Raw genomic sequence first — 12,644 nt, 5'->3', positions numbered from 1 at the left:
CTAGAAATTCATTTTTGAACGGAAGGAAGGTTGACGAATGGGTACCAGAAGGACTGCGTTGTTAGCTTGCAATAGGAATCCCTTAAGAATATTTAGGGAACTCTTCTGTTAGTGGTCACCTCAGCTGCATTCCTTAATACCAAACATACACTGGAGACAAAGCATATCATTGGTGCCAGGGGTGTAACTATCAAATTGAAGTTTGCATAAAATAAGTAGGGACTCTCACCTGTAATATAAACACACTGTTTCCCCAAATGAATGTTTCCCACAGTGATGACTCTCTTAGTAATTCATAGGGAGATAAGCAGATAATTGTTGAGACTTGCTAATGTGTGTGTGAGACATTTCTGCAAAAAAGAAGGATGCCTCTTGACTCTTGAAAACCCATGATTATATTAAGCATTTGAACTATACTTAAAATATCCTGATAATGGATGTTCACATCTATGCGTGCCTCGTGTGCTAGTTATTTAAAAACTCCTTGATCTAGAAAAAACTAATGATCTATGCACTAGACGAGTCTTTTGGTAGATTTTTTACCCCCTTGGGATATTTTTTCCTATTGGCAACAGCCTAAATTGGAGTATGAACCTGTATTTATAGACAAAATGTACTTTATCCTTTACCCTTTAGAAGTAGTTTTTTTTTTTTAAAGATTTATTTATTTATTTATTTGAGAGAGAGAGAATGAGAGAGAGCATGAGAGGGAAGAGGGTCAGAGGGAGAAGCAGACTCCCCGCTGAGCAGGGAGCCCAATGTGGGACTCGATCCCGGGACTCCAGGATCATGACCTGAGCCGAAGGCAGTCGCTTAACCAGCTGAGCCACCCAGGCGCCCTAGAAGTAGTTTTTATGATTGTTAACAGAACACAAAGTCGATCTGTAAAATCTGAACACATTTGTATGTGTGATGTTTTCAGTGAACTTAAGTAGTTGCTAATAGGTTGTCTTGGATTTCATACCTGGATGAAACCTGCCACATAAATTAGCCCTGGAGCAAATCTTCCTCTTTCCTCGGTTTTAATTCTTTCCAGTTGTTGTTCATGTTTGGCTTATAAATGGTTATGTTTTAGCCAAAATAATTTGGGACTGTACACTAAATGTTGGTAATTGTACAGGGAAGTGGTGACTTTTGGAACAGAAATTATGTTTAAACTCATTCTTTTTTTTGCACCCCTAAATCTGGGTGTAGCTGACGTTTGGCCTAATGATGATTGAGTGAGAATTTTGAGTGTTTATAAAGACAGTGGCTTTTCATTATCTGGGAATTCAGCTGGGAGCTTCCCATTTTGCTCCTTTCCCTTCCCGGCTTTATGAGGACTTTCATCTTTCCCAAGAGAAGGTGAAGTGGGATGTGTAACTTACATCAGCCACTGAGACTGGGGATTTAAGGGGCAGTGGGGCAGGAAAAAATGTTTAGATTTTTGACCATTATGAGGCTTTTGGATTCCATTTAGAATTCAGTGATCTGTGCAGTTCTAATTGCCACTATTTTGGAAGACGGAGAGCTGGCTTTGGATTTGCTATCAAGTGATATTAGCATTGGCAAAAACAGTCCTAGTATTCTCCAGGATATTATGTAGTACGATGCCAAATCTTCAGAGAGGCCAGTGACTTGAGAATTATGTTGCTTAGAGCAATGTTACTTGCTGAATATACAATATAAGTTAACCAAGAACATGCTACAATTCAGAGGGTTAACCACATTTTAAAGAGATGCCCAGCCTTAAAATACCATTTTGACTACACATTTCAAAACAGGGTTAGACTTTTAAAGAGGAATTTCCAAGAATTGCCTCATCTAATTTTTAAATTCCTAGTGCCAGGCACCATGTCAGGTACGTCCATAACAATTGTCATTACATGAGTTTTGAATGAATTAATAACTGGGTACCTTCTTAGTATCTTAGATAAAATTAAGAAAGTTAATTTAAATGAGGAAGTTAAATTCCAAGATATCGTTTAGCCTGGAAAAAATTTCAGGTAGCAAATCCATAGTGGTAACAAGCTCTCAACTTTGAACATTTCGTCCAAGAATATTCCCTTTGGAGAAGGTATATCACTAGAGTGATACGCTTCCATGGACTCCTGTGTTTGTTCTTAAACTATTGACAAAACTACAATGTGTTCATTCTTATGCAGTAGAAGGCTACTTTAATAAGGTGATTTCAGGAACTGAGGCAGGTTCTTCCTCTAAAACACCTCCCCCCCCATCCCTCCCACCGCCTTCCCCATCCACCTGAAATGAAACCATCAGTTTGTTTCATTTTGTTTTGGTCTTGTTCTTCTTTGCTTAAAATATTCATAGTGTAAATATCCATGGGAAGAATAATACATAAATTTAACATAAGGGACTAGTATGTATAAGCTGTATTTCAACCACTGAGAAGTTGGGCGAGTATGTCCTTGAGAGTTCTGTCCTTGAGAGTATGTAGTGTAGCCTGGCATGACCAGGACTTCATTCCTAATTACACTGTAGAGTTTACTCTGTGCTGTGATAGACCCTCTTACTTGATACTCACTGCCTGTTAGGTAGGGAGCTACTAACTGATCTAGATCTCAACTCAAGCAACCATACTGTAACTCAGTTTCCTTATGTAAGAATGGGGTAAGAGATCCTACCACATATGGTCGCTGTGGGATTAAGGGAGATTGTGCACAAAGTAAGCAGAGTAAGTGTTGGCTGTCATAACCTGGGTACCTGATTCATAGCAGAGAAGACTGAGGCCTGGAGAAAATCAGATACCTACTCTTAGTTACACAAGGAAGGAGTGTGAACCTCCCATCCCAGCTTGTTATTCCTTATTATTCCTTTTTATTTGGGATACAGTACCGGGGGGGTTTAAAAAAACAAAACAAAACAAAAAAACAACAAAAAAACCAGCCCATCCTTTTGGGAAGAACCAGCTTCTCTAACATTGTGAATAACCTTTTCAATAATTTTACTCAAGGAGAGGAGCAAGCAGGTAGACATTTGTTCTATTTAAATTATGTTTAGTTTTTACCTAATGTTTTTGACTGTGTGCCTTAATCCTTGTCTTTATAAGTTTTGGGCATGTGTGATCAATGAGAGCTGTCAAAATTACTGTATCATAAATAATAATAAAGATAACTCATGGAATATAAAAATTGGACCTGTATTGTGGAGTTGCGGGGATCATATAGTGGTTGCTTCAAAAATGAAAAAAACATTTGGGGGGAGGGGGGGAGGAAGAGTAGAGGAGGGGCAGAGGGAGAGGGAGAAAGAATCCCGAGTAGGCTCCACACCCAGCATGGAGCCCGATGTGGGCCTCGATGCAACCACACTGAAATCATGGCCTGAGCCCAAATCAAGAGTAGGATGCTGAACCGACTAACCCACTCAGGTGCCCCCAAAATGAATTTTAATGGAAGAAAGGAGAGAGAGGTGTTTTTAATTCTTTGACAGCTTTAGAGATTGACTGAAAAGCACGGCAGCTCCTTGATGTGTGTGGCCTGGGGCTTCTAGCTTGGAAACAGTGCCCTGTATGGGCCCTCTCATTCAAAGGTGAACACTCAGTTGTCTCCTGGAATGGAAAAATTAAGGCAGAACCATCTTTGGTGAATTGTTTCGTGATATGGTCCTGTGTTCCACAGTGGCTTCTGGTGGTAAATGTTCCTTGGGTTTTGTTTTGTTGGGTTTTCTCGCATTACTTAGGTTGGAATGATTGACATGATGATGATCATATGTCTGTATCTTAAGCAGGACCTAGCAGTTGATTGGTTAGAATGTAACTGAATTTGGAATCCATTGCGAGACCAGCTGGAGCTCATAGCTTAGTTTTTGTTGCAAGCATTGCTAGATCCTCTCTTTTAAAACAAGCTCAAATGGGCACTGTTTTTATACTGTGATTCCCACAAAAATATGATCGAGAGTGCATTTTGGATTCTAAACATCTTTTACATGGCTGCTTAAAAGGAATTGAAAAATTTAAACGAGATGAGTGTCTGCTGACTTGTGCTAGTGGGTGTTTTGCTGATAAGAAGTCTGGTATGAAGTGGTCTTTGAGAAGGTCCCAGAATGTTTGGGATTTAAGTCATGTGGATTATGTGGTCAGAATTGGAATGGAGAGATGCAGCCATAGAGAAACATGTTGCTTATAGTGGTGGGAAATCTCATCCAGCCAGAGGATTAAAATCATAAAAAATACAGTAAAGGGTATGAAGGTAACTCCCATTGGTTTATTAAAATAATACATTTCATAGCAAAAGAGATGGCTTTTCTGGAATTTGTGAAATTCATTGACTGGATACTTAGCTGATAATTTTCTTCCTCAATATATGCCCTTTGAAAACTTCCTATCGTGGGCTCTTCTGGAGGCTACAGGTGGAAAGACAGGTTTTGGCAGCAGGGTTTATTGGGAGTATGCTTTTGGCCTGCTGCTCTACCCTTAGTATGCTTGGAGAGAGTAATGAACTCCAGGAGAAGCTTCTCACCCAAGAGCCTCACAGTGGGTCCTGTCACTGACTGCTGACAGCTTTTTTCCAATAACAGAGCCTGTCAGCACCCAGGACACAGGGCTGGCCTTGCCTCCAGTGTGTAGTTGATTTTTGTTTGTTTTTTAGAGGAGTCAAGTATTTTTTACATATCATCTGTGTCCTGTGAAGTAGATAGGGCAAATATCTGGTGTCTTGTTTTAGTTAGGTGACTGAGCAGTGGCTTGTCACAAGTGTGTCAAAAGATGGGTCTAGGATTCAACCCCAGGTCTTTTTGTCTGATGTCCCTCTCAGGTTAGTTCAGGTAATGGTTTTCTTTACTTGCATTAGGAATAATATGGAAAGGGGCATGAAAGAGGGAAAAACCAAGGTTTTATAGACGGCAAGGTGTGGCTGTTTGACTACATAGTGATTATGACTCTTGCTTGTGTTGACTTCTGACAACTTAAGAGGGAAACACAGAGTCTTTATGTATTTGGTTCCTATGAATCACACCTCATTACGTAAAATGTATCACACCTCAAATAACTTGCTAATGAGTAAGGTTCAAAATTATTGAACGCAATAGTAATTGTTAGTTTAGAACTCCTAGGCAGTTTGTTCTTTTAAGGTTCTGGAATTTCTTTCAGCACACTGAATTCTTACAATAAGGATAGATTTATATTTTAAAGTATGATTTGATTTTTTTTGAACAAACTGCCTTCACTATATTTTGAGGTCCTTTACAGATCTCTATAATTTGTACACTTTCCAGGATACAGAAAGTAGTCTGGTGGATTTTTATAATGTAGTAAATCAGTTTCTTCCTTTAATTAAAGGATGTTATGTCTGGCAAAACAGATTTTTGTTTGATAAGATGAAACTTTTTATCTTCATTCTACAGATGGATAGTAACAGCTAATTATCCTAGCTAACATTTGTCAGTGCTCCTGAGTCAGGCAAGTGTTGAGTACCTCATTACTTTATCTCATTTAATTCTCAGTAACCCTGTGAGGTGGGTACTTTGTATCGCCATGCACAGATCAGAACACTAGGAAGTTAAGCTGGCTTCTCCAGAGTTACAGGTAGGAAATAGCAGGGGCTCTGGAGCCTGACCTGACCCCACCGGGCATTGGTAGATGTCTGTTGTAGGTTTCTTAATGAACATGGCCCAGGTAGCACTATAGACCGAAAATCCCTGCTATTAATTTATGCTTTCTATGGGGCACCTGGGTGGCTCAGTTGGTTGAGGGATCCAATCCCCCAAAGAGGGATCCTGGATCCAACCAGGATCCAACTCTTGGTTTTGGTTCAGGTCGTGATCTCAGGTTGTGAGATGGAGCCTTGAGATGGGCCCTGTGCTCAGTGTGGAGTCTGCCTGAGATTCTGTCTCTCTCCCTCTTGCTCTCCTTCTCTCTCAAATAAATAAAATATTTAAAAATAAATAAATTTATGCTTTCTTTTTTTGATTTAAAACTCTAGGAAAAACTTTTTTGTTTTAGTTCCTTGGGATGGGTCTTAGATGAGTTTATATTTACACGGATATATAATTTGCTGATTAAAAATTTTTACTTCACAATAATCAGATGTTTTTGGTTACTGAGGTTGCATTAGCTAGCATATACAGTCTGAGCATTTTGTACATGAAAATGTCCAGGGAAACTCTTAACCCACTTATTTTTTCATTTTATTAATGTTTAGAGTGCCATATTCACTCTCTTTCACGCGCGCGCGCACACACACACACACACACACACACACACACTCTCTCATTATGTATTAAGACACAGATTTCTTTTATCCAGGAACATTGTAAAAAAGATATTGGAACATTTTTAATTTACCAAATTACTTTTTATACCCAGAACAGTGGAGGATTATTTTAGAAGACATATTGCATGGTCTAATATAGTAATTTAAATTTTAAAAAATCTACATACAGATTGAAGACAACTTTTTTAGTTTAGAAACATTTAGTGTGTGATGCAGTTGGGATACTCTGAGTACTGGTAAAACGCTGTAGGTTTTTGGTGTCGGTTGCATGTGGATGGTTCTGTAACTTTCTAGAAAGTTAAACTTTCTGAGCCTTAATTTTCTCACTAGCAAAAGGGGAAAATTAAAGATTATTAAATTTAAGGATTATGTGGATTTCATAGATGAGAAAAATTACATAGCATAAAAATTTCCTTTATTCTTTAAATGTGGGAGATATAGGAAATTAACTCAAATCTGATGGTTTCTGGCCTTTTTGAATTTTTTAAAATGTTAATTAGCTTGTAAATCTATTGAACAAGAAATACCTATGGTTGTTACAGAATAAAAATAAGCAAAAATACATTTAAATAAGGTATAATTTCACCACTTAGAAACAATTACTGTTAATATATTCCATCTTTATTTATATAACACCTACTATAGAGTTATAGTAATTGGTATATTTCATGTATTCCATAAATTACTTTATAATTAATACGTTAAGTGTTTTTTTTTTTAAGATTTATTTGAGAGAGAGAGCGAGCACAAGCAGGGAGAGGGACAGAGGGGGAGTGGCAGAGGGAGAGGGAGAAGCAGGCTTCCCGCAGAGCAGGGAGCCTGACGCGGGGCTGGATCCCAGGATCCCGGGATCATGACCTGAGCCGAAGGCAGACGTTTAACCGACTGAGCCACCCAGGCGCCCCTACATTAAGTATTCTTTACAACTAAGCTACTTTCATAATGTGAGTTTAAACTTCATGTAGTTTTCTGTTTTATGGTTTTATTATAATTTAACCAATTTCTTAATGGACATTCAGGATGTTTATAATTGTTCCTATTCCACATAATGCTGTGAGACAATTCTTGTGTCATGTCTCTGCATTCTTGTCCTGTTGTCTTAGTATAAATTCCTGGATCTGCACTTGTGTGCTTCAGAGTATGCAAACTTAAGACTTCACATATATATCACGAACTGCATTCTAGAAAGGTAGTATTATTTTATAACACCTTCAGTAATGTACAGAGTTTGCCAGATTCCCAGGCTCCTAAATATGGACTGTTATTTAAAAATCTTTGTTTAGCTTTTATATTCTGTCTTCTTTAGAAATACAGTTTAAATGGAGTCTCATTTTATACCATTATTTAGATTTATTTAGATTTTGTATAATTTTAATTTTATCATTTAGATTAATATATATGTATTATATACAAGAATGTATATATACATACACACACAGACAGGTGTAGGTTAATATTTTGACATATGGATGGGGGTGGTCCAAAATCCAGGTACTATGATTTTTGCCTTTCTGTAGTCTTTTTCAAGGAATAAAGCATTCTGGATACTTGGGCTTTCTGAATATCTCTGTATATTTCATTATTTCTACTTAATATTCGGAAGGTAACCTGGCTTTATCTATGGTTCAGAGGTGTTCCTTGGAGCGTTAATTTTCAGAGTGTGTTGTCAGAGTGCTAACTCGAAGGTCAGTCCCTGTGATGAGGTTAAGCTTTAAACTATTAGCTACCCTTAGGTATTTGATTGCATAGCATCTTGGCCATTGCAAGCTAGTAAGTAGGTGATACTTCCCTTGTTTCAGATGCGTAGACAGGTTCAGAGAGGTATTTAACTTGCTTAAGGTCACACAGCTCTTAGGTAATGAAAGTTGAGTATGAATATACTTTTGTCTGACATGAGCCCTTTCTCTTTCCATTTTGCCATTGGCTGCCCTGCCCTCTTGATCGGCCCCATTCAGGCCCGTTGACTGTCACTCTTCACTGCCCTCCATGTGTCAATAGGTACAACTCTTCTTTCTTCTAACTCACTTCTTCTACTCTAGGTTAATGTGGGAACTTAATCACCAGATTGTGTCAGGGGTGGATCATTAAGTATTGGGGGGTTCTGAGGGGGCTGTCCTGACTAGAGAGAATGGACTTTGACATCTGTTTTGGGTGTTCCTGGGAATTTTTCATGCCTTTTTGGCTTTGGGTAGGAGTTTCCAGATAAATGAGATCTTACTGTGTTTTCACTAGTTGGGATCAATGCTCATCTTTTTTTTTTTTTTTTATTTTTTTTTTGTGAGAGAGAGAGAGAGAGTGAGTAGGGGCATGTGGGCAGAGGGAAAGAGAGAATCCTCAAGCAGACTCCGCACTTAGCTCGGAGCCTGATGCAGGGCTCGATCCCAGGACCCTGAGATCATGACCTGAGCTGAAATCAAGACGCTTAACCGACTGAGCCACCCAGGCGCCCCACAATGCTCATCTTGAGTTTATTTTGGATCTCTTTGGGACAAAATTCAAGAGAGTTTGTGCTGCACAAACCATGAGCACCTGGCTAGCTGGGATAATCCATGAGCCACTCAGGGTTTTCCCCAAAGGAATGTACCACTCTATTTGGATATGTTTTATTGCATATTTTATTTTATTTTATTTTATTTTTTATTTATTTTATTATTTTATTTTATTTTATACAGAATGACAGTGAGAGAGGGAACACAAGCAGGGGGAGTAGGAACGGGAGAAGCAGACTTCCTGCTGAGCAGGGAGCCCAATGTTGGGCTCGATTCCAGGACCCTGGGATCATGACCTGAGCCAAAAGCAGATGCTTAACAACTAAGCCACCCAGGAGCCCCTGTTTTATTGCATTTTTAAACTTTCTGTTTTACTTATGTGGCTGTGAGGTCCTTGAGGGAAGAGCTTCTGCATTTTTTTCCTTTAGATCTCCACCATCCAGATAAGTGCCTGTAACAGAGATACTCAGCCAATGTTCAATTCATGGGGCAATGGAGCCTTTCTGTAGATTAATGCTGTGTATGGGAAGGGATCCCCTATTTCTTGTGTTTGAGTGTGTTACCTCCTGGCCCAGGCTCCCATCCATAATTACAGAACCAGCTTATGAGAAACTAACTTCTATTCTACAAAATAACTGCTTGTCAGTTAACAGACAATATGCCTAGCCATGGTGATGTTGGGCACCATGGAAAAGATGTGGAAGGCATACAGGGATTGTAGGTGGGCTGAAGACCTAGCTGTGGTGAGTAAGGACAGCAGGAGATTCATAGCTAACTTAGGGTTTAAGATCAGGGACTTCCCAAATCAGATTTCCAATATGGTATTTCTCCCTGAAGTGGCAGGTGGAGCAAGGACTCCTGCCTGCAAGTGGTGGATACATCTCTAGGGCCACTGGGGTCACTGCTGTTGCCATGCACACTGCCCACACCTTAACTGGGGACCCAGTGTCAGGACTTGTTCTTGGAACAGCTTATTCCTACTGTGGCCTCTCTAAGACCCCCTTTCCTCTCAGCTACTCCACCCTCGAGAGACAGGATCTGTACATATTTTTCCAGTGGCTTCACTAAGGAACATTGGTTGTGGTAACTGTAGGTGGTCTGTTCATATGTCATAGCCTTAAGTGGGGAATTGTCTGTTTAAAGTACATACTGTCTTCCGTGCCTGTCTTTTGTCTCTCTGTGTCAGGATTTCATAACCCTCTCTCTAGAATGTTTCAGTAAATATGGCTCATTACACAAATCAGGGCCAGTTCATGAATCCATTTAAGGAGAACATGCCCTCTGCAATTTAGCTTTGTCATGAAACTTGAGGAATTGAAGGATGGAATTGAAATTAATGATGTGCATAAAGAGTTGATATTTCAAGTTTATATCTTAATCTGTTTTTATTTACTCTTAGTAGGCTAGATTGCCCATAGAATTTTTATAGAAAAGATGTTGGAAATGTAGCTTCTAACTTTTGTTGATTACCTGTAAAATGGTTCCATTACAGAAAACTCTCATCATGTTTTTTTTTTCTGTTTATATTTGTTAATACTAAAATGGCTAATCTCTCTCTTTGTAACATAGAACCACATGTAATTTCCTATAGGGGACAACTTTTGATGATATATGCACATCCTTCAAGATAAGATTAGATGCATATTAATTAATGCTAAATTTGACTTGTGTATTAACCCTGATTAAGAGAAAATTAATACCCAAATCTTGTTTTTTCAGGCAGTAACAGAGAAGAATTTTGAAACAAAGGATTTTCGAGCTTCTCTGGAGAATGGTGTTCTGTTGTGTGAGTAAGTATTTAAAGCAGTTAAAAAATAATTCAAAAGCGAAGATGTGTATGTGTGTTGTGAGTTGTCTTCACTCCTCCCTCCATGGCCACCATAGTCACAGATCTGTTTTCTTGGTAACAAGTGAGATTTGATCTCTGCAAATTGACACCCCCACAGTACCAGACAGTAGGAAGGGGCTATCAGTCTCTGCATCTAAAGATAGCATTGGTGAAATATATATTATTTTAAATTAGTAAACAAGAAAGATTCTGTTATTGCTTGATGGGTCAGTAGGGGTGGGTGGTTGAAGGGGAAGCCTTATTACATTGCACCAGCTCTCCCTCTGACTATTCTTTTTTTTTTTTTAAGTTACTTATTTATTTTTTATTTGACAGAGAGAGAGACAGTGAGAGAGGGAACACAAGCAGGGGGAGTGGGAGAAGGAGAAGCAGGCTTCCCACTGAGCGGGGAGCCCAATGTGGGGCTTGATCCCAGGACCCTGGGATCATGACCTGAGCCGAAGGCAGACACTTAATGACTGAGCCACCCAAGCACCCTTCCCTCTGAATGTTCTAACATATGGAATTGCCTGGTTTAGAAGTTAATACAAAACTTTTTTCTTCATCTGTAAATAGTGGTGCTTGTAGAACAAATTTAAGCAGTAACGAAGTTTTCTTTTAAGCTTTAAGTGGAGTCATTACATTGCCACCATCAATTTGAGTCAATGACCCATGGGCCATTCGTTCAATTATATATTATTGAAAATCATATCCCAGGTTTTTGTTATCATAAGTAAACTAGGCTGGTGGCATGATTGATGATATGGAGCCTACATTGTGTGTTTAGTCCCACTGTTTTGTCCCCCAGTGGATGCATAGTGCAGTTAGCCAGGTATGTGACCTTTGGGGGTGAAGGGTAGGCATACCTGTGGGATGTAAAGATGAAGTCCCTGGTGAGGGTGCAGGTTGCAGAAGTGAGCAAATAAATGATAAGAATGTCCTTGAGTATGCACCCACATTTTTGAAAGGGCTTAAGTACCCCAATCTAGACACTTATCACATAGGTATTTATGGAATCTGTCCACAAGTAAACATTGGGAGTATATGTGCTTGTATTTAGATGATTTTGATTATCCTTTTAAAAGAAGGTTGTTTCAGCAAAGATCAGGAGTCAAAGGGCTTAGGTTTGATTCCTTGCCCTATTACTTTTGGACATTTAAGCTATTGACTTACCATCTGAGCCTTATTTTCTCATCCATGAAATGGAGATCAGCATATCTGATCTGCCTAACTCACAGAGTTGCAAAGTTCCATAATATATATATTAAGGTTTATATAAACTATCTTTGCATAAATAAAAATTGTTGCTAGGAAGATGGCCATGTAGATAACAACCTCTATCTCATTAGCTCTGTTAGTAGATGTTCAAATTTTTTGTCTTAGAGCAATATTATTAAATTGAGCCATATGCAGTTGTTGATATTCAACCCTATGTGACCTTCAGAAATGTCAATTTCATGTGGTTCTGCCTAATACCTAGCAGAGCAGGCATCTGAAGAAGGGCCACTGGTAAAGTTTAAGGGGTGTTTCTTGTCCTCTTCTGATGTATATTTAGAAATGCCATTGCCAAATATGTTTAAACTAATTCTAGTAGACCACATGGTCAATCTAATTGGTCAATGTTAGGAAATTACTTTATATTAAGTTGAAAACTATAGAACTGAAATATGTCCTAATGTGTTTAGAAGACGGGGGGAATGATGGTTAGAAAGATGCATGTGATCTGAAAGCTACCTTATCTATGAGTATGGACTATTTAGAGGTTTGCAGTGAAATAGCTTTCTCCACAATCAGGATAAGCCTTAGGTAGGATGTGTGCCTATGAAGTACTGAGTTGTTTGTAGACATGTGAGAGCATATAGCCCAAACAGGTGATCTTTTCAAAGAAGTCACTTTGTGGGTATATACTGCCAGTGATGAACTATCATTTAAATCATTTTTAGGGTTCTCCTTTTTGGGGCATTGCCTCCATAACAAGATCATTAAACATACTTGTGAGACACTTAGTTTTTTTTTTTTTTTTATTAAAATGCAATTTATGCACCGGGCTGGTCTCTGAATGATTTGAGGTGATTTGTAAAAACCATACCCAACCTGAGATGAGGAGCTTATTGTTAC

At 38.8% G+C, this 12,644-nt stretch overlaps 1 protein-coding gene across 2 annotated transcripts in view; it reads left to right on the top strand.

The window, feature by feature from the left end:
* The window catches only part of LMO7 (LIM domain 7), a 192,941-nt gene that overhangs the window by 56,718 nt on the left and 123,579 nt on the right, over positions 1–12,644 (top strand). For both annotated transcript variants that reach the window (XM_025875264.2, XM_025875265.2), the window contains one exon: positions 10,418–10,488. The gene's annotated coding sequence lies outside the window, so the exon portion shown is untranslated. Of the gene's footprint in view, positions 1–10,417; positions 10,489–12,644 lie in introns of those variants that run through there.

Source organism: Callorhinus ursinus, unplaced genomic scaffold (assembly GCF_003265705.2).
Source record: "Callorhinus ursinus isolate GAN/ISIS: 27379988/994484 unplaced genomic scaffold, GSC_fseal_2.0 scaffold7, whole genome shotgun sequence".
Lineage (NCBI taxonomy): Eukaryota > Metazoa > Chordata > Mammalia > Carnivora > Otariidae > Callorhinus > Callorhinus ursinus.
This window is presented reverse-complemented; position numbering and strand designations above follow the sequence as displayed.